The following is a 23,159-nucleotide window of genomic DNA, read 5'->3' on the forward strand; positions in this document are numbered from 1 at the left end:
TGAGAGTTAAATTTGCCCGTCCAGACACCTCCAGCTAGTCTCTCATGGTTTCTCCCTATTCATGTTCATTTTCCACAGAAATTGCAAACTGGGCCAAACAGGATGTTAAACGCACTAACTCTCCAAGTGGGGAGAGTGTAAGTAAAGCATCTGAAAATTTGCACCCTAGTACCAGGGGACAAAAACTGAGACACATTTGAACATGTTTCCCATCACACGGTGGATCATACTCTGGGTGCCACATGCATGTTTTATCTGAAGGAAGAATCCCTTAAACCTGGAGAGTTGAGACCCATGGAATGGGTACCATGCCATATGACTTCAAACGGTCTGCATTTGCTCACCAAACCTCACCAATCCTATCACTGCTGTGTTTATGTCGCTGTAAACACGCTTGATTCTCTTTCGGAGACATATAAATCCATAGGTTTTAAGATTCTTACTAGTCAGGTATATTCTTAGGCGTTTAATATGGGGTGTTGAGTCCACTTCGTTGAGCAGCAGTAGCTCTTGTCTATTACATATTTGGCTTATGGAACGGTATCTGTGCTAATTTCAATCTCTGCTTTTATGCAGCCCCCCAACTCACCTTTCCCCTTAAGCAAGCATAAGTTGGTTATCTACATTTGAGACCCTGTTCTGTTTTGTAATTCAGTTCCTGTGTAGCCAAGTTTACATTCCGTGTATTAGGGATATCTTATGATGTTTCTTTTTCTGTGTGACTTATTTCACTTAGAATCATCGTACCTGAATCCACTCATTATGCTGCTATGGGCCTGATGACATAGATTTCATTGCTGAGTGATATTGCATTGTACGTAAGTACCACAACTTCTTTATCCATTTTTCGCTTTCTGCGATATTGAACTTGTACCGTAAATGAGGTTCTTCTAAACAGAGCCGTCCGAAACATTGGGGTGGCTGTGTCTTTTTGATTTTTATTTCCCTAAGCTATAGCACCATAAGTGGAAGTGCCCTAGTCTCTGTTGCTTTGTTTTTTAGTTGTTTCAGGAAACACCATACATTTCTCCAGAGTGGCTGTTGGCAATTTACATCCCGCCCATCAGCATAACAAGGCTCCCAGTTCTCCATGGCCTGTCCTGCCTTTCTGAATTTTACACTTTTTCAGATGGTCCTTTTGACCGGGGGGAAGTGAGACTTCATTGTAGTGCAGATTTCCTTTGCAAGCTTGCTTGGTTAGCCAAAAAGTGCGTATGCGTTTTTTCCTGAATATATTCAGGAAAAAACGCATACGCCCTTTTTGGCCAAGTGCATCATTGTGGACGTTCTGCCTCTTTTCCTATGCTTTAAATGCAATTCCAGTCCACCTCCTGAAATCAGTTTTCTGCAATTCTGCCCCGATTTCGAGTCCTCTTGTCAGCCTTACTTCAATATATTTTTGGACGATAGCCGTCATTTATAACTCTGCAGGTTAGTGAATTACAGTGCCCCTGAGCTCCTTTCTTCAACTCGCTTTCTTGTGAACTGGCCGCAACACCGCAGGATTGCTTCAGGCCCTAGTGTGGTTCCGACATGGCACGCTGAGCCTTTGGTTAATTCCTCTTCCTGGTGGGAAATGAGAGTTAAATTTGCCCATCCAGACACCTCCAGCTAGTCTCTCATTGGTTCTCCCTATTCCTGTTCATTTTCCGCAGAAATTGCAAACTGGGCCAAACAGGAGGTTAAAGGCACTGACTCTCCAAGTGGGGAGAGTGTTAGTAAAGCGTCTGGAATGTTGCACCCGAGTACCAGGGGATGAAAACTGAGACACATTTGAACACGTTTCCTGATCACACGGTGGATCATACTCTGGGTTCCACATGCATGTTTTAGCTGAAGGAAGAATCCCTTAAACCTGGAGAGTTGAGACCCATGGAATGGGTACCATGCCATATGACTTCAAAGTGTCTGCATTTGCTCACCAAACCTCACCAATCCTATCACTGCTGTGTTTATGTCGCTGTACACACGCTTGTTGCTCTTTCGGAGACATATCAATCCATAGGTTTTAAGATTCTTACTAGTCAGGTATATTCTTAGGCGTTTAATATCGGGTGTTGAGTCCACTTCGTTGAGCAAGGAGTAGCTCTTGTCTATTACATATTTGGCTTATGGAACGGTATCTGTGCTAATTTCAATCTCTTGTTTTATGCAGCACCCCAACTCACCTTTCCCCTTAAGCAAGCATAGGTTGGTTTTCTACATTTGAGACCCTGTTCTGTTTTGTAATTCAGTTCCTGCGTAGCCAAGTTTACATTCCGTGTATTAGTGATATCTTATGATATTTCTTTTTCTGTGTGACTTATTTCACTTAGAATCATCGTACCTGAATCCACTCATTATGCTGCTACAGGCCTGATGACATAGATTTCATTGCTGAGTGATATTGCATTGTACGTAAGTACCACAACTTCTTTATCCATTTTTCGCTTTCTGTGATATTGAACTTGTACCGTAAACGAGGTTCTTGTAAACAGAGCCGTCCCAAACTTTGAGGTGGCTGTGTCTTTTTGATTTTAATTTCCCTAAGCTATAGGACCATAAGTGGAAGTGCCCTAGGCTCTGTTGCTTTGTTTTTTAGATGTTTCAGGAAACACCACACACTTCTCCAGAGTGGCTGTTGGCAATTTACCTCCTGTCCATCAGCATAACAAGGCTCCCAGTTCTCCGTGGCCTGTCCTGCCTTTCTGGATTTTACACTTTTTTCAGATGTCCCTTTTGACCGGGGGGCACTGAGACTTCATTGTAGTGCAGATTTCCTTTGCAAGCTTGCTTGGTTGGCCAAAAAGGGCGTATGCGTTTTTTCCTGAATATATTCAGGAAAAAACGCATACGCCCTTTTTGGCCAAGTGCATCATTGAGGACGTTCTGCCTCTTTTCCTATGCTTTACATGCAATTCTAGTCTGCCTCCTGAAATCGGTTTCCTGCAATTCTGCCCCACTTTCAAGTCGTCTTGGCAGCCTTACTTCAATATATTTTTGGACGATAGGCTGTCATTTATATCTCTGCAGGTTTGTGAATTACAGTGCCCCTGAGCTCCTTTCTTCAACTCGCTTTCTTGTGAGCTGGCCGCAACACCGCAGGATTGCTTCAGGCCCTAGTGTGGTTCCGGCATGGCACACTAAGCCTTTGGTTAATTCCTCTTCCTGGTGGGAAATGAGAGTTAAATTTGCCGTCCAGACACCTCCAGCTAGTCTCTCATTGGTTCTCCCTATTCCTTTTCATCTTCCACAGATATTGCAAACTGGGCCAAACAGGAGGTTAAAGGCACTGACTCTCCAAGTGGGGAGAGTGTTAGTAAAGCGTCTGGAATGTTGCACCCGAGTACCAGTGGACGAAAACTGAGACACATTTGAACACGTTTCCCGATCACACGGTGGATCATACTCTGGGTTCCACATGCATGTTTTGGCTGAAGGAAGAATCCCTTAAACCTGGAGAGTTGAGACCCATGGAATGGGTACCATGCAATATGACTTCATGGGTCTGCATTTGCTCACCGATCCTCACCAATCCTATCACTGCTGCATTTATGCCGCTGTACACACGCTTGATTTTCTTTCGGAGACATATCAATCCATAGGTTTTAAGATTCTTACTAGTCAGGTGTATTCTTAGGCGTTTAATATGGAGTGTTGAGTCCACTTCGTTGAGCAAGGAGTACCTCTTGTCTATTACATACATGGCTTATGGAACGGTATCTGTGCTAATTTCAATCTCTGGTTTTATGCAGCACCCCAACTCACCTTTCCCCTTAAGCAAGAATATGTTGGTTTTCTACATTTGAGACCCTGTTCTGTTTTGTAATTTAGTTCCTCTGTAGCCAAGTTTACATTCCGTGTATTAGTGATATCTTATGATGTTTCTTTTTCTGTGTGACTTATTTCACTTAGCATCATCTTTCCTAAATCCACTCATTATGCTGCTACGGGCCTGATGACACAGATTTCATTGCTGAGTGATACTGCATTGTACGTAAGTACCACATCTTCTTTTTCCATTTTTCACTTTCTGTGATATTGAACTTGTACTGTAAACGATGTTCTTGTAAACAGAGCCATCCCAAACTTTGGGGTGGCTGTGTCTTCTTGATTTTAATTTCCCTAAGCCATAGGTCCATAAGTGGAAGTGCCCTAGGCTCTGTTGCTTTGTTTTTTAGATGTTTCAGGAAACACCTTACACATCTCCAGAGTGGCTGTTGGCAATTTACATCCCTCCCATCAGCATAACAAGGCTCTCAGTTCTCCATGGCCTGTCCTGCCTTTCTGGATTTTACACTTTTCTCAGATGGCCCTTTTGACCGTGGGGCAGTGAGACTTCATTATAGTGCAGATTTCCTTTGCAAGCTTGCTTGGTTGGCCAAAATGGGCATATGCGTTTCTTCCTGAATATATTCAGGAAAAAACGCATACTCCCATTTTGGCCAAGTGCATCATTGTGGACGTTCTGCCTCTTTTCCTATGCTTTACATGCAATTCCAGTCTACCTCCTGAAATCGGTTTCTTGCAATTCTGCCCCGCTTTCAAGTCCTCTTGGCAGCCTTACTTCAATATATTTTTGGACCATAGCTGTCATTTATAACTCTGCAGGTTTGTGAATGACAGTGCCCCTGAGCTCCTTTCTTCAACTCGCTTTCTTGTGAGCTGGCCGCAACACTGCAGGATTGCTTCAGGCTCTAGTGTGGTTCCGACATGGCACGCTGAGCCTTTGGTTAATTCCTCTTCCTGGTGGGAAATGAGAGTTAAATTTGCCCGTCCAGACACCTCCAGCTAGTCTCTCATTGGTTCTCCCTATTCCTGTTCATTTTCCGCAGAAATTGCAAACTGGGCCAAACAGGGTGTTAAAGGCACTGACTCTCCAAGTGGGGAGAGTGTTAGTAAAGCATCTGGAATGTTGCACCCGAGTACCAGGGGATGAAAACTGAGACACATTTGAACACGTCTCCCGATCACACGGTGGATCATACTCTGGGTACCACATGCATGTTTTAGCTGAAGGAAGAATCCCTTAAACCTGGAGAGTTGAGACCCATGGAATGGGTACCATGCCATATGACTTCAAAGGATCTGCATTTGCTCACCAAACCTCACCAATCCTATCACAGCTGTGTTTATGTCGCTGTACACACGCTTGATTCTCTTTCGGAGACATATAAATCCATAGGTTTTAAGATTCTTACTAGTCAGGTATATTCTTAGGCGTTTAATATGGGGTGTTGAGTCCACTTCGTTGAGCAAGGAGTAGGTCTTGTCTATTACATATTTGGCTTATGGAATGGTATCTGTGCTAATTTCAATCTCTGGTTTTATGCAGCACCCCAACTCACCTTACCCCTTAAGCAAGCATAAGTTGGTTTTCAAATTTGAGACCCTGTTCTGTTTTGTAATTTAGTTCCTCTGTAGCCAAGTTTACATTCCGTGTATTAGTGATATCTTATGATATTTCTTTTTCTGTGTGACTTATTTCACTTAGCATCATCTTTCCTAAATCCACTCGTTATGCTGCTACGGGCCTGATGACATAGATTTCATTGCTGAGTGATACTGCATTGTACGTAAGTACCACATCTTCTTTATCCATTTTTCGCTTTCTGTGATATTGAACTTGTACCGTAAATGAGGTTCTTGTAAACAGAGCCGTCCCAAACTTTGGGGTGGCTGTGTCTTTTTGATTTTAATTTCCCTAAGCTATAGGACCATAAGTGGAAGTGCCCTAGGCTCTGATGCTTTGTTTTTTAGATGTTTCAGGAAAAACCATACACTTCCCAGAGTGGCTGTTGGCAATTTACATCCCGCCCATCAGAATAACAAGGCTCCCAGTTCTCCATGGCCTGTCCTGCCTTTCTGGATTTTACTCTTTGTTCAGATGGCCCTTTTGACTGGGGAGCAGTGAGACTTCATTTTAGTGCAGATTTCCTTGGCAAGCTTGCTTGGTTGGCCAAAAAGTGCGTATCCGTTTTTTCCTGAATATATTCCGGAAAAAACGCATACGCCCTTTTTGACCAAGTGCACCATTGTGGACCTTCTGCCTGTTTTCCTATGCTTTACATGCAATTCCAGTCTACCTCCTGAAATCGGTTTCCTGCAATTCTGCCCCGCTTTCAAGTCCTCTTGGCAGCCTTACTTCAATATATTTTTGGACGTTAGCTGTCATTTATAACTCTGCAGTCTTGTGAATTACAGTGCCCCTGAGCTCCTTTCTTCAACTCGCTTTCTTGTAAGCTGGCCGCAACACCGCAGCATTGCTTCAGGCCCTAGTGTGGTTCCGGCACGGCACGCTGAGCCTTTGTTTAACTCCTCTTCCTGGTGGGAAATGAGAGTTAAATTTGCCCGTCCAGACACCTCCAGCTAGTCTCTCAATGGTTCTCCCTTTTCCTGTTCATCTTACACAGAAATTGCCAACTGGGCCAAACTGGGTGTTAAGGCACTGACTCTCCAAGTGGGGAGAGTGTTAGTAAAGCGTCTGGAATGTTGCACCCGAGTACCAGGGGACGAAAACTGAGACACATTTGAACACGTTTCCCGGTCACACGGTGGATCATACTCTGGGTTCCACATGCATGTTTTGGCTGAAGGAAGAATCCCTTAAACCTGGAGAGTTGAGACCCATGGAATGGGTACCATGCAATATGACTTCAAAGGGTCTACATTTGCTGAACGATCCTCACCAATCCTATCACTGCTGCATTTATGCCGCTGTACACATGCTTGATTTTCTTTCGGAGACATATAAATCCATAGGTTTTAAGATTATTACTAGTCAGGTGTATTCTTAGGTGTTTAATATGAATTGTTGAGTCCACTTCGTTGAGCAAGGAGTACCTCTTGTCTATTACATACATGGCTTATGGAACGGTATCTGTGCTAATTTCAATCTCTGGTTTTATGCAGCACCCCAACTAACCTTTCCCCTTAAGCAAGCATAAGTTGGTTTTCTACATTTGAGACCCTGTTGTGTTTTGTAATTCAGTTACTGTGTAGCCAAGTTTACATTTCGTGTATTAGTGATATCTTATGATATTTCATTTTCTGTGTGACTTATTTCACTTAGCATCATCTTTCCTAAATCCACTCGTTATGCTGCTACGGGCCTGATGACATAGATTTCATTGCTGAGTGATACTGCTTTGTACGTAAGTACCACAACTTCTTTATCCATTTTTCGCTTTCTGTGATATTGAACTTGTACCGTAAACGAGGTTATTGTAAACAGAGCCATCCCAAACTTTGTGGTGGCGGTGTCTTATTTATTTTAATTTCCCTAAGCTATAGGACCATAAGTGGAAGTGCTCTAGGCTCTGTTGCTTTGTTTTTTAGATGTTTCAGGAAACACCATACACTTCTCCATAGTGGCTGTTGGCAATTTACATCCCGCCCATCAGCATAACAAGGCTCCCAGTTCTCCATGGCCTGTCCTGCCTTTCTGGATTTTACACTTTTTTCAGATGGCCCTTTTTACCGGGGGGCAGTGAGACTTCATTGTAGTGCAGATTTCCTTTGCAAGCTTGCTTGGTTGGCCAAAAAGGGCATATGCGTTTTTTCCTGAATATATTCAGGAAAAAACGCATACGCCCTTTTTGGCCAAGTGCATCATTGTGGACGTTCTGCCTCTTTTCCTATGCTTTACATACAATTCCTGTCTACCTCCTGAAATCGGTTTCCTGCAATTCTGCCCCGCTTTCAAGTCCTCTTGGCAGCCTTACTTCAATATATTTTTGGATAATAGCTGTCATTTATAACTCTGCACATTTGTGAATTACAGTGCCCCTGAGCTCCTTTCTTCAACTCGCTTTCTTGTGAGCTGGCCGCAACACCGCAGGATTGCTTCAGGCCCTAATGTGGTTCCGGCATGGCACGCTGAACCTTTGGTTAATTCCTCTTCCTGGTGGGAAATGAGAGGTAAATTTGCCCGTCCAGACACCTCCAGCTAGTCTCTCATTGGTTCTCCCTATTCCTGTTCATTTTCCGAAGAAATTGCAAAATGGGCCAAACAGGAGGTTAAAGGCACTGACTCTCCAAGTGGGGAGAGTGTTAGTAAAGCGTCTGGAATGTTGCACCCGAGTACCAGGGGACGAAAACTGAGACACATTTGAACACGTTTCCCGATCACACGGTGGATCATACTCTGGGTTCCACATGCATGTTTTAGCTGAAGGAAGAATCCCTTAAACCTGGAGAGTTGAGACCCATGGAATGGGTGCCATGCAATATGACTTCAAAGGGTCTGCATTTGCTCACCGAACCTCACCAATCCTATCACTGCTGCGTTTATGCCGCTGTACACACGCTTGATTCTCTTTCGGAGACATATCAATCCATAGGTTTTAAGATTCTTACTAGTCAGGTATATTCTTAGGAGTTTAATATGGGGTGTTGAGTCCACTTCGTTGAGCAAGGAGTAGCTCTTGTCTATTACATATTTGGCTTATGGAACGGTATCTGTGCTCATTTCAATCTCTGGTTTTATGCAGCACCCCAACTCACCTTTCCGCTTAAGCAAGCATAAGTTGGTTGTCTACATTTGAGACCCTGTTCTGTTTTGTAATTCAGTTCCTGTGTAGCCAAGTTTACATTCCGTGTATTAGTGATATCTTAAGATGTTTCTTTTCTGTGTGACTTATTTCACTTAGAATCATCGTACCTGAATCCACTCATTATGCTTCTATGGGCCTGAGGACATAGATTTCATTGCTGAGTGATATTGCATTGTACGTAAGTACCACAACTTCTTTATCCATTTTTCGCTTTCTGTGATATTGAACTTGTACCGTAAACAAAGTTCTTGTAAACAGAGCCTTCCCAAACTTTGAGGTGGCTGTGTCTTTTTGATTTTAATTTCCCTAAGCTATAGGACCATAAGTGGAAGTGCCCTAGTCTCTGTTGCTTTGTTTTTTAGTTCTTTCAGGAAACACCATCACTTCTCCAGAGTGGCTGGTGGCAATTTCCATCCCGCCCATCAGCATAACAAGGCTCCCAGTTCTCCATGGCCTGTCCTGCCTTTCTGAATTTTACACTTTTTTCAGATGGTCCTTTTGACCGGGGGGAAGTGAGACTTCATTGTAGTGCAGATTTCCTTTGCAAGCTTGCTTGGTTAGCCAAAAAGTGCGTATGCATTTTTTCCTGAATATATTCAGGAAAAAACGCATACGTCCTTTTTGGCCAAGTGCATCATTGTGGACGTTCTGCCTCTTTTCCTATGCTTTAAATGCAATTCCAGTCCACCTCCTGAAATCACTTTCCTGCAATTCTGCCCCGATTTCGAGTCCTCTTGTCAGCCTTACTTCAATATATTTTTGGACGATAGCCATCATTTATAACTCAGCAAGTTAGTGAATTACAGTGCCCCTGAGCTCCTTTCTTCAACTCGCTTTCTTGTGAACTGGCCGCAACACCGAAGGATTGCTTCAGGCCCTAGTGTGGTTCCGGCACGGCACGCTGAGCCTTTGGTTAATTCCTCTTCCTGGTGGGGAATGAGAGTTAAATTTGCCCGTCCAGACACTTCTAGCTAGTCTCTCATTGGATCTCCCTATTCCTCTTCATCTTACGCAGAAATTGCAAGCTGGGCCAAACAGGAGGTTAAAGGCACTGACTCTCCAAGTGGGGAGAGTGTTAGTAAAGCGTCTGGAATGTTGCACCCGAGTACCAGGGGATGAAAACTGAGACACATTTGAACACGTTTCCCGATCACACGTTGGATCATACTCTGGGTTCCACATGCATGTTTTAGCTGAAGGAAGAATCCCTTAAACCTGGAGAGTTGAGACCCATGGAATGGGTACCATGCAATATGACTTCATGGGTCTGCATTTGCTCACCGATCCTCACCAATCCTATCACTGCTGCATTTATGCCGCTGTACACACGCTTGATTTTCTTTCGGAGACATATAAATCCATAGGTTTTAAGATTCTTACTACTCAGGTGTATTCTTAGGCATTTAATATGGAGTGTTGAGTCCACTTCGTTGAGCAAGGAGTACCTCTTGTCTATTACATACATGGCTTATGGAACGGTATCTGTGCTAATTTCAATCTCTGGTTTTATGCAGCACCCCAACTCACCTTTCCCCTTAAGCAAGCATATGTTGGTTTTCTACATTTGAGACCCTGTTCTGTTTTGTAATTTAGTTCCTCTGTAGCCAAGTTTACATTCCGTGTATTAGTGATATCTTATGATGTTTCTTTTTCTGTGTGACTTATTTCACTTAGCATCATCTTTCCTAAATCCACTCATTATGCTGCTACGGGCCTGATGACACAGATTTCATTGCTGAGTGATACTGCATTGTACGTAAGTACCACATCTTCTTTATCCATTTTTCACTTTCTGTGATATTGAACTTGTACCGTAAACGATGTTCTTGTAAACAGAGCCATCCCAAACTTTGGGGTGGCTGTGTCTTCTTGATTTTAATTTCCCTAAGCCATAGGACCATAAGTGGAAGTGCCCTAGGCTCTGTTGCTTTGTTTTTTAGATGTTTCAGGAAACACCATACACATCTCCAGAGTGGCTGTTGGCAATTTACATCCCGCCCATCAGCATAACAAGGCTCTCAGTTCTCCATGGCCTGTCCTGCCTTTGTGGATTTTACACTTTTTTCAGATAGCCCTTTTGACCGGGGGGAAATGAGACTTCATTGTAGTGCAGATTTCCTTTGCAAGCTTGCTTGGTTGGCCAAAAAGGGCGTATGCGTTTATTCCTGAATATATTCAGGAAAAAACGCATACGCCCTTTTTGGCCAAGTGCATCATTGTGGACGTTCTGCCTCTTTTCCTATGCTTTAAATGCAATTCCAGTCTACCTCTTGAAATCGGTTAACTGCAATTCTGTCCCGCTTTCAAGTCCTCTTGGCAGGCATAATTCAATATATTTTTGGAGGATAGCTGTCATTTATAACTCTGCAGGTTTGTGAATTACAGTTTCCCTGAGGTCCTTTCTTCAACTCGCTTTCTTGTGAGCTGGCCGCAACACCACAGGATTGCCTCAGGCCCTAGTGTGGTTCCGGCATGGCACGCTGAGCCTTTGGTTAATTCCTCTTCCTGGTGGGAAATGAGAGTTAAGTTTGCCCGTCCAGACACCTCCAGCTAGTCTCTCATTGATTCTCCCTATTCCTGTTCATTTTCCGCAGAAATTGCAAACTGGGCCAAACAGGAGGTTAAAGGCACTGACTCTCCAAGTGGGGAGAGTGTTAGTAAAACTTCTGGAATGTTGCACCCGAGTACCAGGGGATGAAAACTGAGACACATTTGAACACGTTTCCCGATCACATGGTGGATCATACTCTGGGTACCACATGCATGTTTTAGCAGAAGAAAGAATCCCTTAAACCTGGAGAGTTGAGACCCATGGAATGGGTACCATGCAATATGACTTCAAAGGGTCTACATTTGCTGAACGATCCTCACCAATCCTATCACTGCTGCATTTATGCCGCTGTACACATGCTTGATTTTCTTTCGGAGACATATAAATCCATAGGTTTTAAGATTCTTACTAGTCAGGTGTATTCTTAGGTGTTTAATATGAATTGTTGAGTCCACTTCGTTGAGCAAGGAGTACCTCTTGTCTATTACATATTTGGCTTATGAAACGGTATCTTTGCCAATTTCAATCTCTGGTTTCATTCAGCACCCGAACTCACCATTCCCCTTAAGCAAGCATAAGTTGTTTTTCTACATTTGAGACCCTGTTCTGTTTTGTAATTCAGTTCCTGTGTAGCCAGGTTTACATTCCGTGTAGTAGTGATATCTTATGATGTTTCTTTTTCTGTGTGACTTATTTCACTTAGAATCATCGTACCTGAATCCACTCATTATGCTGCTACGTGCCTGATGACATAGATTTCATTGCTGAGTGATATTGCATTGTACGTAAGTACCACAACTTCTTTATCCATTTTTCACTTTCTGTGATATTGAACTTGTACCGTAAATGAGGTTCTTGTAAACAGAGCCGTCCCAAACTTTGGGGTGGCTGTGTCTTTTTGATTTTAATTTCCCTAAGCTATAGGACCATAAGTGGAAGTGCCCTAGGCTCTGTTGCTTTGTTTTTTAGATGTTTCAGGAAACACCATACACTTCTCCAGAGTGGCTCTTGGCAATTTACATCCAGCCCATCAGCATAACAAGGTTCCCAGTTCTCCATGGCCTGTCCTGCCTTTCTGGATTTTACACTTTTTTCAGATGGCCCTTTTGACCGAGGGGAAGTGAGACTTCATTGTAGTGCAGGTTTCCTTTGCAAGCTTACTTGGTTGGCCAAAAAGTTCGTATGCGTTTTTTCCTGAATATATTCAGGAAAAAACGCATACGCCCTTTTTGACCAAGTGCACCATTGTGGACCTTCTGTCTGTTTTCCTATGCTTTACATGCAATTCCAGTCTACCTCCTGAAATCGGTTTCCTGCAATTCTGCCCCAATTTCAAGTCCTCTTGGCAGCCTTACTTCAATATATTTTTGGACGATAGCTGTCATTTATAACTCTGCATGTTTGTGAATTACAGTGCCCCTGAGCTCCTTTCTTCAACTCGCTTTATTGTGAGCTGGCCGCAACATCGCAGGATTGCTTCAGGCCCTAGTGTGGTTCCGGCATGGCACGTTGAGACTTTGGTTAATTCCTCTTCCTGGTTGGAAATGAGAGTTAAATGTGCCCGTCCAGACACCTCCAGCTAGTCTCTCATTGGTTCTCGCTATTCCTGTTCATCTTCCACAGAAATTGCAAACTGGGCCATACAGGGGGTTAAAGGCACTGACTCTCCAAGTGGGGAGAGTGTCAGTAAAGCGTCTGGAATGTTGCACCCGAGTACCAGGGGATGAAAACTGAGACACATTTGAACACGTTTCCCGATCACATGGTGGATCATACTCTGGGTACCACATGCATGTTTTAGCAGAAGGAAGAATCCCTTAAACCTGGAGAGTTGAGACCCATGGAATGGGTACCATGCAATATGACTTCAAATGGTCTGCATTTGCTCTCCGAACCTCACCAATCCTATCACTGCTGCGTTTATGCCGCTGTACACACGCTTGATTCTCTTTCGGAGACATATAAATCGAAGGTTTTAAGATTCTTACTAGAGAGGTATATTCTTAGGCGTTTAATATGGGGTGTTGAGTCCACTTCGTTGAGCAAGGAGTAGCTCTTGTCTATTACATATTTGGCTTATGGAACGGTATCTGTGCTAATTTCAATCTCTGGTTTTATGCAGCACCCCAACTCACCTTTCCCCTTAAGCAAGCATAAGTTGGTTTTCTACATTTGGGACCCTGTTCTGTTTTGTAATTCAGTTCCTGTGTAGCCAAGTTTACATTCCGTGTATTAGTGATATCTTATGATGTTTCTTTTTCTGTGTGACTTATTTTACTTAGAATCATCGTACCTGAATCCACTCATTATGCTGCTATGGGCCTGATGACATAGATTTCATTGAAGAGTGATATTGCATTGTACGTAAGTACCACAACTTCTTTATCCATTTTTCGCTTTCTGTGATATTGAACTTGTACCGTAAACGAGGTTGTTGTAAACAGAGCCGTCCCAAACTTTGGGGTGGCTGTGTCTTTTTGATTTTAATTTCCCTAAGCTATAGGACCATAAGTGGAAGTGCCCTAGTCTCTGTTGCTTTGTTTTGTAGTTGTTTCAGGAAACACCATACACTTCTCCAGAGCGGCTGTTGGCAGTTTCCTTCCCGCCCATCAGCATAACAAGGCTCCCAGTTCTCCATGGCCTGTCCTGCCTTTCTGAATTTTACACTTTTTTCAGATGGTCCTTTTAACCTTGGGGAAGTGAGACTTCATTGTAGTGCAGATTTCCTTTGCAAGCTTGCTTGGTTAGCCAAAAAGGGCGTATGCATTTTTTCCTGAATATATTCAGGAAAAAACGCATACGCCCTTTTTGGCCAAGTGCATCATTGTGGATGTTCTGCCTCTTTTCCTATGCTTTAAATGCAATTCCAGTCCACCTCCTGAAATCGGTTTCCTGCAATTCTGCCCCGATTTCGAGTCCTCTTGTCAGCCTTACTTCAATATATTTTTCGACGATAGCCGTCATTTATAACTCTGCAGGTAAGTGAATTACAGTGCCCCTGAGCTCCTTTCTTCAACTCGCTTTCTTGTGAACTGGCCGCAACACCGCAGGATTGCTTCAGGCCCTAGTGTGGTTCCGGCATGGCACGCAGAGCCTTTGGTAAATTCCTCTTCCTGGTGGGAAATGAGAGTTAAATTTGCCCGTCCAGACACCTCCAGCTAGTCTCTCATTGGTTCTCCCTATTCCTGTACATTTTCCTCAGAAATTGCAAACTGGACCAAACAGGAGGTTAAAGGCAATGACTCTCCAAGTGGGGAGAGTGTTAGTAAAGCGTCTGGAATGTTGCACCCGAGTACCAGGGGACGAAAACTGAGACACATTTGAACACGTTTCCCGATCACACGGTGGATCATACTCTGGGTTCCACATGCATGTTTTAGCTGAAGGAAGAATCCCTTAAACCTGGAGAGTTGAGACCCATGGAATGGGTACCATGCAATATGACTTCAAAGGGTCTGCATTTGCTCACTGATCCTCACCAATCCTATCACTGCTGCATTTATGCCGCTGTACACACGCTTGATCCTCTTTCGGAGACATATAAATCCATAGCTTTTCAGATTCTTACTAGTCAGGTATATACTTAGGCATTTAATATGGGGTGTTGAGTCCACTTCGTTGAGCAAGGAGTAGCTCTTGTCTATTACATATTTGGCTTATGGAACGGTATCTGTGCTAATTTCAATCACTGGTTTTATGCAGCACCCCAACTCACCTTTCCTCTTAAGCAAGCATAAGTTGGTTTTCTACATTTGAGACCATGTTCTGTTTTGTAATTCAGTTCCTGTGTAGCCAAGTTTACATTCCGTGTAGTAGTGATATCTTATGATGTTTCATTTTCTGTGTGACTTATTTCACTTAGAATCATTTTACCTGAATCCACTCATTATGCTGCTATGGGCCTGATGACATAGATTTCATTGCTGAGTGATATTGCATTGTACATAAGTACCACAACTTCTTTATCCATTTTTCGCTTTCTGCTGTATTGAACTTGTACCGTAAACGAGGTTCTTGTAAACAGAGCCGTCCCAAAGTTTGGGGTGGCTGTGTGTTTTTGATTTTAATTTCCCTAAGCTATAGGACCATAAGTGGAAGTGTCCTAGGCTCTGTTGCTTTGTTTTTTAGATGTTTCAGGAAACACCATACACTTCTCCAGAGTGGCTGTTGGCAGTTTACATCCCGCCCATCAGCGTAACAAGGCTCCCAGTTCTCCATGGCCTGTCCTGCCTTTTTGGATTTTACACTTTTTTCAGATGGCCCTTTTTACCGGGGGGAAGTGAGACTTCATTGTAGTGCAGATTTCCTTTGCAAGCTTGCTTGGTTGGCCAGAAAGGGCGTATGCGTTTCTTCCTGAATATATTCAGGAAAAAACGCATACGCCCTTTTTGGCCAAGTGCATGATTGTCGATGTTCTGCCTCTCTTCCTATGCTTTACATGCAATTCCAGTCTACCTCCTGAAATCGGTTTCCTGCAATTCTGCCTTGCTGTCAGTGCCTCTTCATAGCCTTACCTCAATATACTTTTGGAAAATAGTTGGCCTTTATAACTCTGTAGGTTTTTGAATTGCAGTTGCCCTTAGTTCCATTTTTCAGCTCTTCTTTTTGTGATCTTGCCTCATATCCACAGGATTTCTTCAGGCCCTATTTTTCTTCTGGGGCGCCTTGCTGTGCCTTTGGTTAATTCTTCTTTCTATGTGAAATTAGAGTGACATGTGGCCATTGAAACCGCTACAGCTATTTTCTCACTGGTTCCCCCTATTCCCATTCATCCTCCACACTAACTGCAGACTGTGCGATACCGGAACTTAAAGGCATTGACTCTCCATGTGGGGATGTTTTTAGTAAAGTGGCTGGAATGTTGATCCGGAGCCCCAGGAGAGGAAAATGAGGTGCGTTTTAGAAACCTTTCCCGATCATATGGTATACCATCTGCTGGATTTCCCATGCATGGTTTAGCTGTAGGAAGATTCCCTTCAACCTGGAGTGTTGGGACCCTTGGAATGAGTAGCATGAAGTATTGCATTAAACTTTCGGCAGTTGCTCACCAAAGCTCACCAATCCTCTCAGCCCCAAGTGTCCAGCCTTATGTCTTATCCAGCTGTGGGTTTATATGTGGTCATTCCAGGTTGCATCACAGCCCCTGAGCGAATTTTGTAAGAATTTTTCTCTCTTTCATTGTTTCTGCGTTTTGGTTTTAAAATTTATTTCTATAATGGGGTTTAGCTCATTTTCACTGCTGTGTTTGTGCCACTCTGCACACACTTGATTCCCTTATGGAGATATATCAATACATGGGTTTTAAGATTCTTATTACTCAGATATAGTTCTCTGCGGTGTATGAGGTGTGTTGAGGCCAGTTCATTGAGCAAGGTGTAGATCTTGTCTAATACCTATTTGGTTTATTGAACGGTATCTGTGCTAATTTCAAACTCTGGTTTTATGCATCACCCCACCTCTCTTTTCCCCTTAAGCTGACATAAGTGTGTTTTCTAAATGTGAGACACTGTTCTGTTTTGTAATTCATTTTTTGTGCAGCCATATTTATCCTCCCTCTATAAGTGATATCTTATATGTTTCTTTTTCTGTTTGACTTATTTCAAGTAGTATTATCGGACCTAAATCCACTCTTTATCCTTCTACTAGCCTTATTACATTGATTTCATGGTGAAGAGATATTCCATTGTACATAAGTACCACATTTTCTTTATCCATTGTTCTCTTTCCTGGGATATTTAAGGTGTACTGAAGTTGAGGTTCTTGTAAACAGAGTAGCCCTAAACTGTGGTGTGCTTGTGTCTTGTTGATTTTTAGACTTCCCTAGATATACTCCCGTGATTGGAAGTGCCCTATGCTCTGTAGCTCTGTTTTTTAGATGATTTAGGAACCACCATACACTTCTCTGGAGTGGCTCTCGGCAGCTCACACACTGTCCATCAGCGTATAAAGGCTCCCTGTTCTCCATGGCCTGTCCTGCATTTCTGGTTTTTACAATTTTTTCGGATGGCCCTTTTGACCGGTGGGAAATGAGACTTCTTTGTTGTGCACATTTGCATTGCTTGCTTGCTTGGTTGCCCATAAAGTGCGTATGCGTTTTTTCCTGGATATATTCAGGAAAAAACGCATACTCCCTTTTGGGCCAACTGCATCATTGTCGGAATTCTGCCGCTTTTCATGTGCTTTAAAGACGAGTCCAATCTATCTCTTGAAATCTGTTTCTTGCAATTCTGTCTTGCATTCAGATCCTCTTCTTTGCCTTACCTCAACATATTTTTGGACGTTAGTTTTCATTTATAACTCTGCAGGTTTGTGAATTGCAGTGACCCTGAGCTCCATTTTTGAAGTTGCTCTTTTGTGAGCTGGCCTCAAAGCTGCAGGATTGCTTCAGGCCCTATTTTGGCTCCGGCGAGGCGGGCTGAGCCTTTTTTTAATTCTTATTCTTAATGGGAAATTAGAGTGACATGTGCCCGTCCAAACCCCTACAACTATTCTCTCATTGGTTCCCCCACTTCCCGTTCATCCTCCTCACAATTTGCAAAATGTGTGAAACAGAAGTTTAAATGTGCTGATTCTCTAAGTGGGGAGATTCTAAGTAACGTGGCTGGAATGATGAACAGGAGCACCAGGAGAGGATAAATGAGGTGCATTTTAGACACATCTCCCGATCACATGGTGTACAGTCCTCTGGGTTTTCCATGCATGTTTTAGCTGTAGGAAGATTCCTTGAACCTGCAGATTTGGGACCCATTGAATGGGTACCAGGTAGTATTACTTTAAAGGGTGTGCATTTCCTCACCCAACCTCACATTTCTCTTAGCGCGAACAGTTTCCAGCCTTATGTCTCATCCTGCTGTGGGTCTAGATGTGTTCAATCCATGTTGCATCACCGTCCCTGAGGAAAAGTTGTAAGAGGTTTTCTCTGTCTCTCTGTCGTTTATTTTTTTCAATTTATTACTATATTGGTTACAGCTGATTTTCAAAGCTCTGTTTCTTGCTGCTGTACATCCACTTGATTCACGTACAGAGAGACATCAATAAATTCTTTTTCAGATTCTTACCAGTCATAGATATTCTTTTCCGGTGACTTGAGTGTGCTGAGTGCAGTTCTTTTAGCTACCGTGTAGGCCTTGTTGATTATCAGTTTGGTATTTGGAATGGTATCTTTGCTAATTTCAACCTCCTGGATGATGCCTCACCCCTCCCCACCTTTCCCGTTTAGCAGCCTTACGCGTGTTTTCTACATATTTGACTATGTTTTTGTTTTGTAATTTATTGCATGTGTAGCCATTTTGGATTCCACCTTTAAGTGATATCTTATGATATGTGTCTTTTTCTTTTTGAATTATGTCACTTAGAATGATCATATGTAACTCCTCCGGAGTTGTTACAACTGGCCATATTTCATTGATTTCCAGGCTGAGTAATATTCCACTCTACATAAGTACCACATCTCTATCCATTTTTTCCCTCCAGAGACATTTAAGTTATATCCTAGTCGAGGATCTTTTAAACAGAGAGGCAGTAAACATTGGGGTGCCTGTGTCCTCTCGATTTTTGTTTTTCCCAAGATATACGCCCATGAGTGCAAGTGCCCTATGCTCTGTAGCTCATTTTTTAGATGCTTTAGTAAACACAATACACTTCTCCAGAATGGCCGTTGGCAATATACATTTCCACTATAAGCCTCACAGGGCTCCCTCTTCTCCTTGCCCTGTCTTGCATTTCTGGTGTTTACACTTTATGAGGATGGCTCTTCTGACTGATGCGAAGTGATATCTTTTGTAGTATTGATTTCCAGTGCCCACCTGTTTGGTTGGCTAAAAAAGTGTATGCCCTTTTCTTGAATATATACAGAAAAAAACGCATACAGCCTTTTTGGCCAACTGCAATGTTGGCAATGTTCAGCCCCTTTTCTTGTCCTTAATGGCGAGTCCTTTCTACCTCCTCAAATCCCTTTCCTGCCATTCTCCCTTGCTTACCAATCCTTTTCTCTGACTTTCCTCAAGACATTTTTCAGTGATAGATATTTTCAACTCTGCAGTTTCGTGAATTTTACTGCCCCTGAGTTCCATTGTTCAACTTGTGTTTATGGGAACTGGCCACAAAGCAGTGGGATTTCCTCAAGCCCTATACTGTTTCCATGGGCAACCCTAGCCTTTGGTCAATTCGTCTTCCTGATTGGAAATTAGAGTGACATGTGCCTGTCTGAACACCTAGGACTTGTCTCTCATTGTTCCTCATCCTTCCGCTTCATCCTCTGGACAAATTCCAAACTGTACGCAACAGGATGTTGACAGTGCTGACATCTCCAAGTGGGGAGACTGTTAGTAAAGACGCTGGAGGGGTGAACCCGAGCACCAGGAGATGAGGAGATGAGATGCCTTTTCCAAACTCTTCCCGATCAGACGGTATACCATTCTCTGGGTGTGACAGACATGTTTTAGCAGTAGGAAGAGTCCCATTCATGTAAGGAGAACACCAGGGCTTTTTCAAAATCAGTGTCTCCCCGAAACCCAAACTGGGGAGTTTTCTAAGCTACGGCTACACATATGTTCATTAAGGGCCTTGGGAAGTAGGCAGAGTCCAAACTTTAGATGATTGAAGTCTTCAGGGTCAGAAGCACTCACCACCGGCTTCCCTTAGGTTACACTTTAACTGTCATTGATAGATGATGTCAATAAAAATATCTATTCTTTTTCCGATTATTTCCCCTTATAGGTTATTGCAAAATATTGAGTGTAGTTCCCTGTGCTATCCAGTAGTTCCTTGTTGATGATCTATTTTATACATAGCAGTGTGTATGTGTTAATTCCAAACTGTTAATTTATCCCTCCTCCCACCTTTCCCCTTCGGTAATAATAAATTATAAGATTTTATACTTCTCAGAAATGGGGGAGCTGAAAGAGAGGTATCATTTTCAATGGAAAAGCATTTAAAACAAGATTGAAGCTTTAACCAAGATTATTAGATGTACATCCTTGGAAAGAAATCACTTCATTTCTCTAATATTGACCTGACAAATAAGACAAACCTTTTCACTGAACTTGCTTATAATAAAGTGATGGAAATATCAAATGGAAGTGTTAGAAACATCTTATTTTACCCGAGCCTTATAAACTGTTCTATGTTAACTACAGTTTGGCTCACACATCTGTTCATTGAAGTTACAATAGTCTCAATTTCTGTTACTGATCCTCCAGAGTGGACCCCAACAAGTGTCCCCCTGCCCAGTGTCATTGGGGCCAACAGATCGAGACTGAGTTTGGTTCACAAGCAAAGGAAACTTTATATTTTGATCAGAGAATGGAGAGGTGAGAGCATGCACTACCCCGTGGGCTGTGGGCTGGGCTGCTGTGTAGAGATCCTGTGAGAGTCAGTGGGAGGGAGGGGGCGGAGCTCTCGAGGGCCGGGTTGGCTGCAGCTCAGGCTCTATATCTCGGAGTCTGCACTGGGCCCCAGGAGCTGAGGTGTCGACCCAGCCATTCTGCACTAGGAAATCTGGTCTGAAGTGCCGGGTGTGGAACCTCTGCCTGCGGGACCCTAGGAGCACGTGAAATTAGACAAAGCACAAAGGATAAAAAAGGTCAGACTTGACTTTATTGCCCAGATTCTATTTTTATCTCCCAGGGATTTTTAATGGGCTTTGCTAGGGACAAACCCCTCCTCTGCCTTTTGTCCCGTTCCTCATTCTTGGAGTGCTGAGGGTGCAGACCCTTCTTCTGTAACTGCTGAGTGCTGAGTTGGGAGCCCTCATACCAGGGGACGAGGGTCAGAACTTCTCCCCAGCAGCCTCCAGGTGACGTTGATTGGCCCCAGGACCCCTGCCTCCCTGCTCGTCCGCCTGAGCACCAGCATTGGAAGTGTTATAGATTCTAATGACCTTTAAGGGTCCAGGAAAGAGATGTGCAGAGACGCTGTGGGGGCCGATTTCACCCGGCCCCACATTTGTTCGGCCACCTTAGGCTGACCGTTTCTGCCAGCCTAGATGCTCTGACCAGTAGTCTGCTCTTTCTTCAATTAGGCCCCTGAATTAATGTAAAAACAGCACCAGGTGTCAGAGCCCTGCCCGCTCAACTCCCAGACAGTCCAGGGTCAGTGGTGATCAAGGACCATGATGGCCACTGAGTCAACAGCCTTTTGAAGTAAACAGGAGTCCAGCCGGTCTTATTGGCCACCATCATCACGGTGTCTGTAGGCTTTTCTATGGTGACAGTGTGATATACGGTTCCCCCGCCAAAATTATTAGCTCCCCTCCGGGTGCAGTAAGTCCTGCAAGCAGTAGTCTACTCCTTCGGGACACACTATTGTTGTTTTATGAGAGAAACTCCAGGTCAAGTGATGTTCACACGAGTCGTCATGGTGCCCTGTTGCCCCCGGTTATCTCTCTGGATGTTGGAGTTGGAGGGCCTCCTCACTCGAGGTCGGTGTGCCCACGGAGCGAACCCTGCAACTTCAGGGCATGGTTGGTGATTAGGATCACCACGTGGGGTCCTTTTCCCTTAGGAGGGAGGTGGCCTTTTGGGCTGCTGATTTCCAGGTTTTTAGATACCGCCAGTATCTTGGCCAGATGTGGCAGTGGGCCAAGCCCCTTGGTGACTGTAGTTTATCCTACCTGGATGGCATTCTTGCGTTGTTCCATTTCAAGTGGTCCCAGTTTTTGCACTAATTCTCCAATGGCGATTCACCTTTCACCGGGAATGGAAAGGTCAAAGGGTTTAGCTCAATTAGGGAGTTCCAGGGCAAGGGTCTGAATTGACTGCTCTTTCCATTCTTGAAAGGCCACTTCTGGATTCTGTTCAAAAGGATCATCATCTTTTCCTTTCAGTGTTTCATATAGAGGCCCAGCTAGTAGACTGTAGTTAGGGATCCAGAAGCAGCAAACCCTGGCCTCCCCAGGAACCCCTAAGCTGTCTTCTAGTTTTAGAAAGGGGTAAGGCTGCAAATGGTTTCTTCCCTTTCCTGGGATGGGCTTCTCTGACCTTGTGTGAGAATGAAGCCCAGGCAGGTCACCGCAGTCTGTGATATTTGAGCTTTTTCTTGGACAACTTCTATCCTTTATTGGCTTGGTAGTTCAGAGGCCTCCTTAGTAGGGCTGGCGATCAGAATGTCATGTGCATATTGAAGGAGGGTTTCCTTTTCCAGAGGTAGAACTTTTCGGTCTTTAGCTAAGCTTTCCCCAAAGATGGTGTGGGAATTTTTGAACCCTTGGGGCAAGACGGCCCGGAAGTATTGTTTTAGTTGTATGTTGAGTCCTGCCACTCACAAGCCAAAATTTCTTGTGACTCTGGGACTAATGGAATACAAAAGAAGGCATCATTGAAGACTAATACAGAATACCATGTCCTGGTGGTTGGTAGAATGACCAGCAGGGTGTAGGAATCAGGAGCAACTGGAGGTATATCCTCGGTGGCTTCACTGACTGTCCTGACATCCTTTACCAGGTCCCCAGCAGCCCATGGGGCTCTCGTGGTCAGGCCAATCCCAGGATATGGAGCTCTCCTGGGCAGGTACCCCACCCCCAACCCAGCCCACGGGGCTCTCATGGTCAGGCCCCTCCCAGGATACAGAGCTACCCTTGCAGGTACCGTGGCAGGGCTGGGCACACAGGAACCGTGCACATAGCCCTCATTGAAGAGCACCCCCAGCTCACCTGTCGCTCAGAGCTGACACAGAGCACCTCAGAGCAGGACTTGAACTAACAAACAGCAGCTGGGACAGGTCTGTGACCCTGGGCATCACTCTGTGTGGCCTCCCTCCACCTGGTCTTCCAGAGACTTCCACTGCCCCCAGGGCACCAGGCCTCTGTCTCCAACCACCACCCACTCCCTCCTCTCCCTGACGCCTGGGTTCCTCTCATTAGGAGAGGGTTTTCTTGAAGTTGTCTCCCACTCATGGGCCAGATAAAATGATTAGAAAACAAGCCAAAGCTGCAGCCCCTTGTCTATCCTGACTCTCAGGAGCTCACACCTCTTCCTTGGACCTGGCCGGTTCAGCAAGTTCCATTTTCTGCAACTGTGAGCCCCTGAGGGGTGATGATTGGCTGACCTGGGCAGCCTTACCGTGCCGGCCAGCCC

Source organism: Orcinus orca, chromosome 3 (genome assembly GCF_937001465.1).
Source record: "Orcinus orca chromosome 3, mOrcOrc1.1, whole genome shotgun sequence".
NCBI classification, from domain to species: Eukaryota; Metazoa; Chordata; class Mammalia; order Artiodactyla; family Delphinidae; genus Orcinus; species Orcinus orca.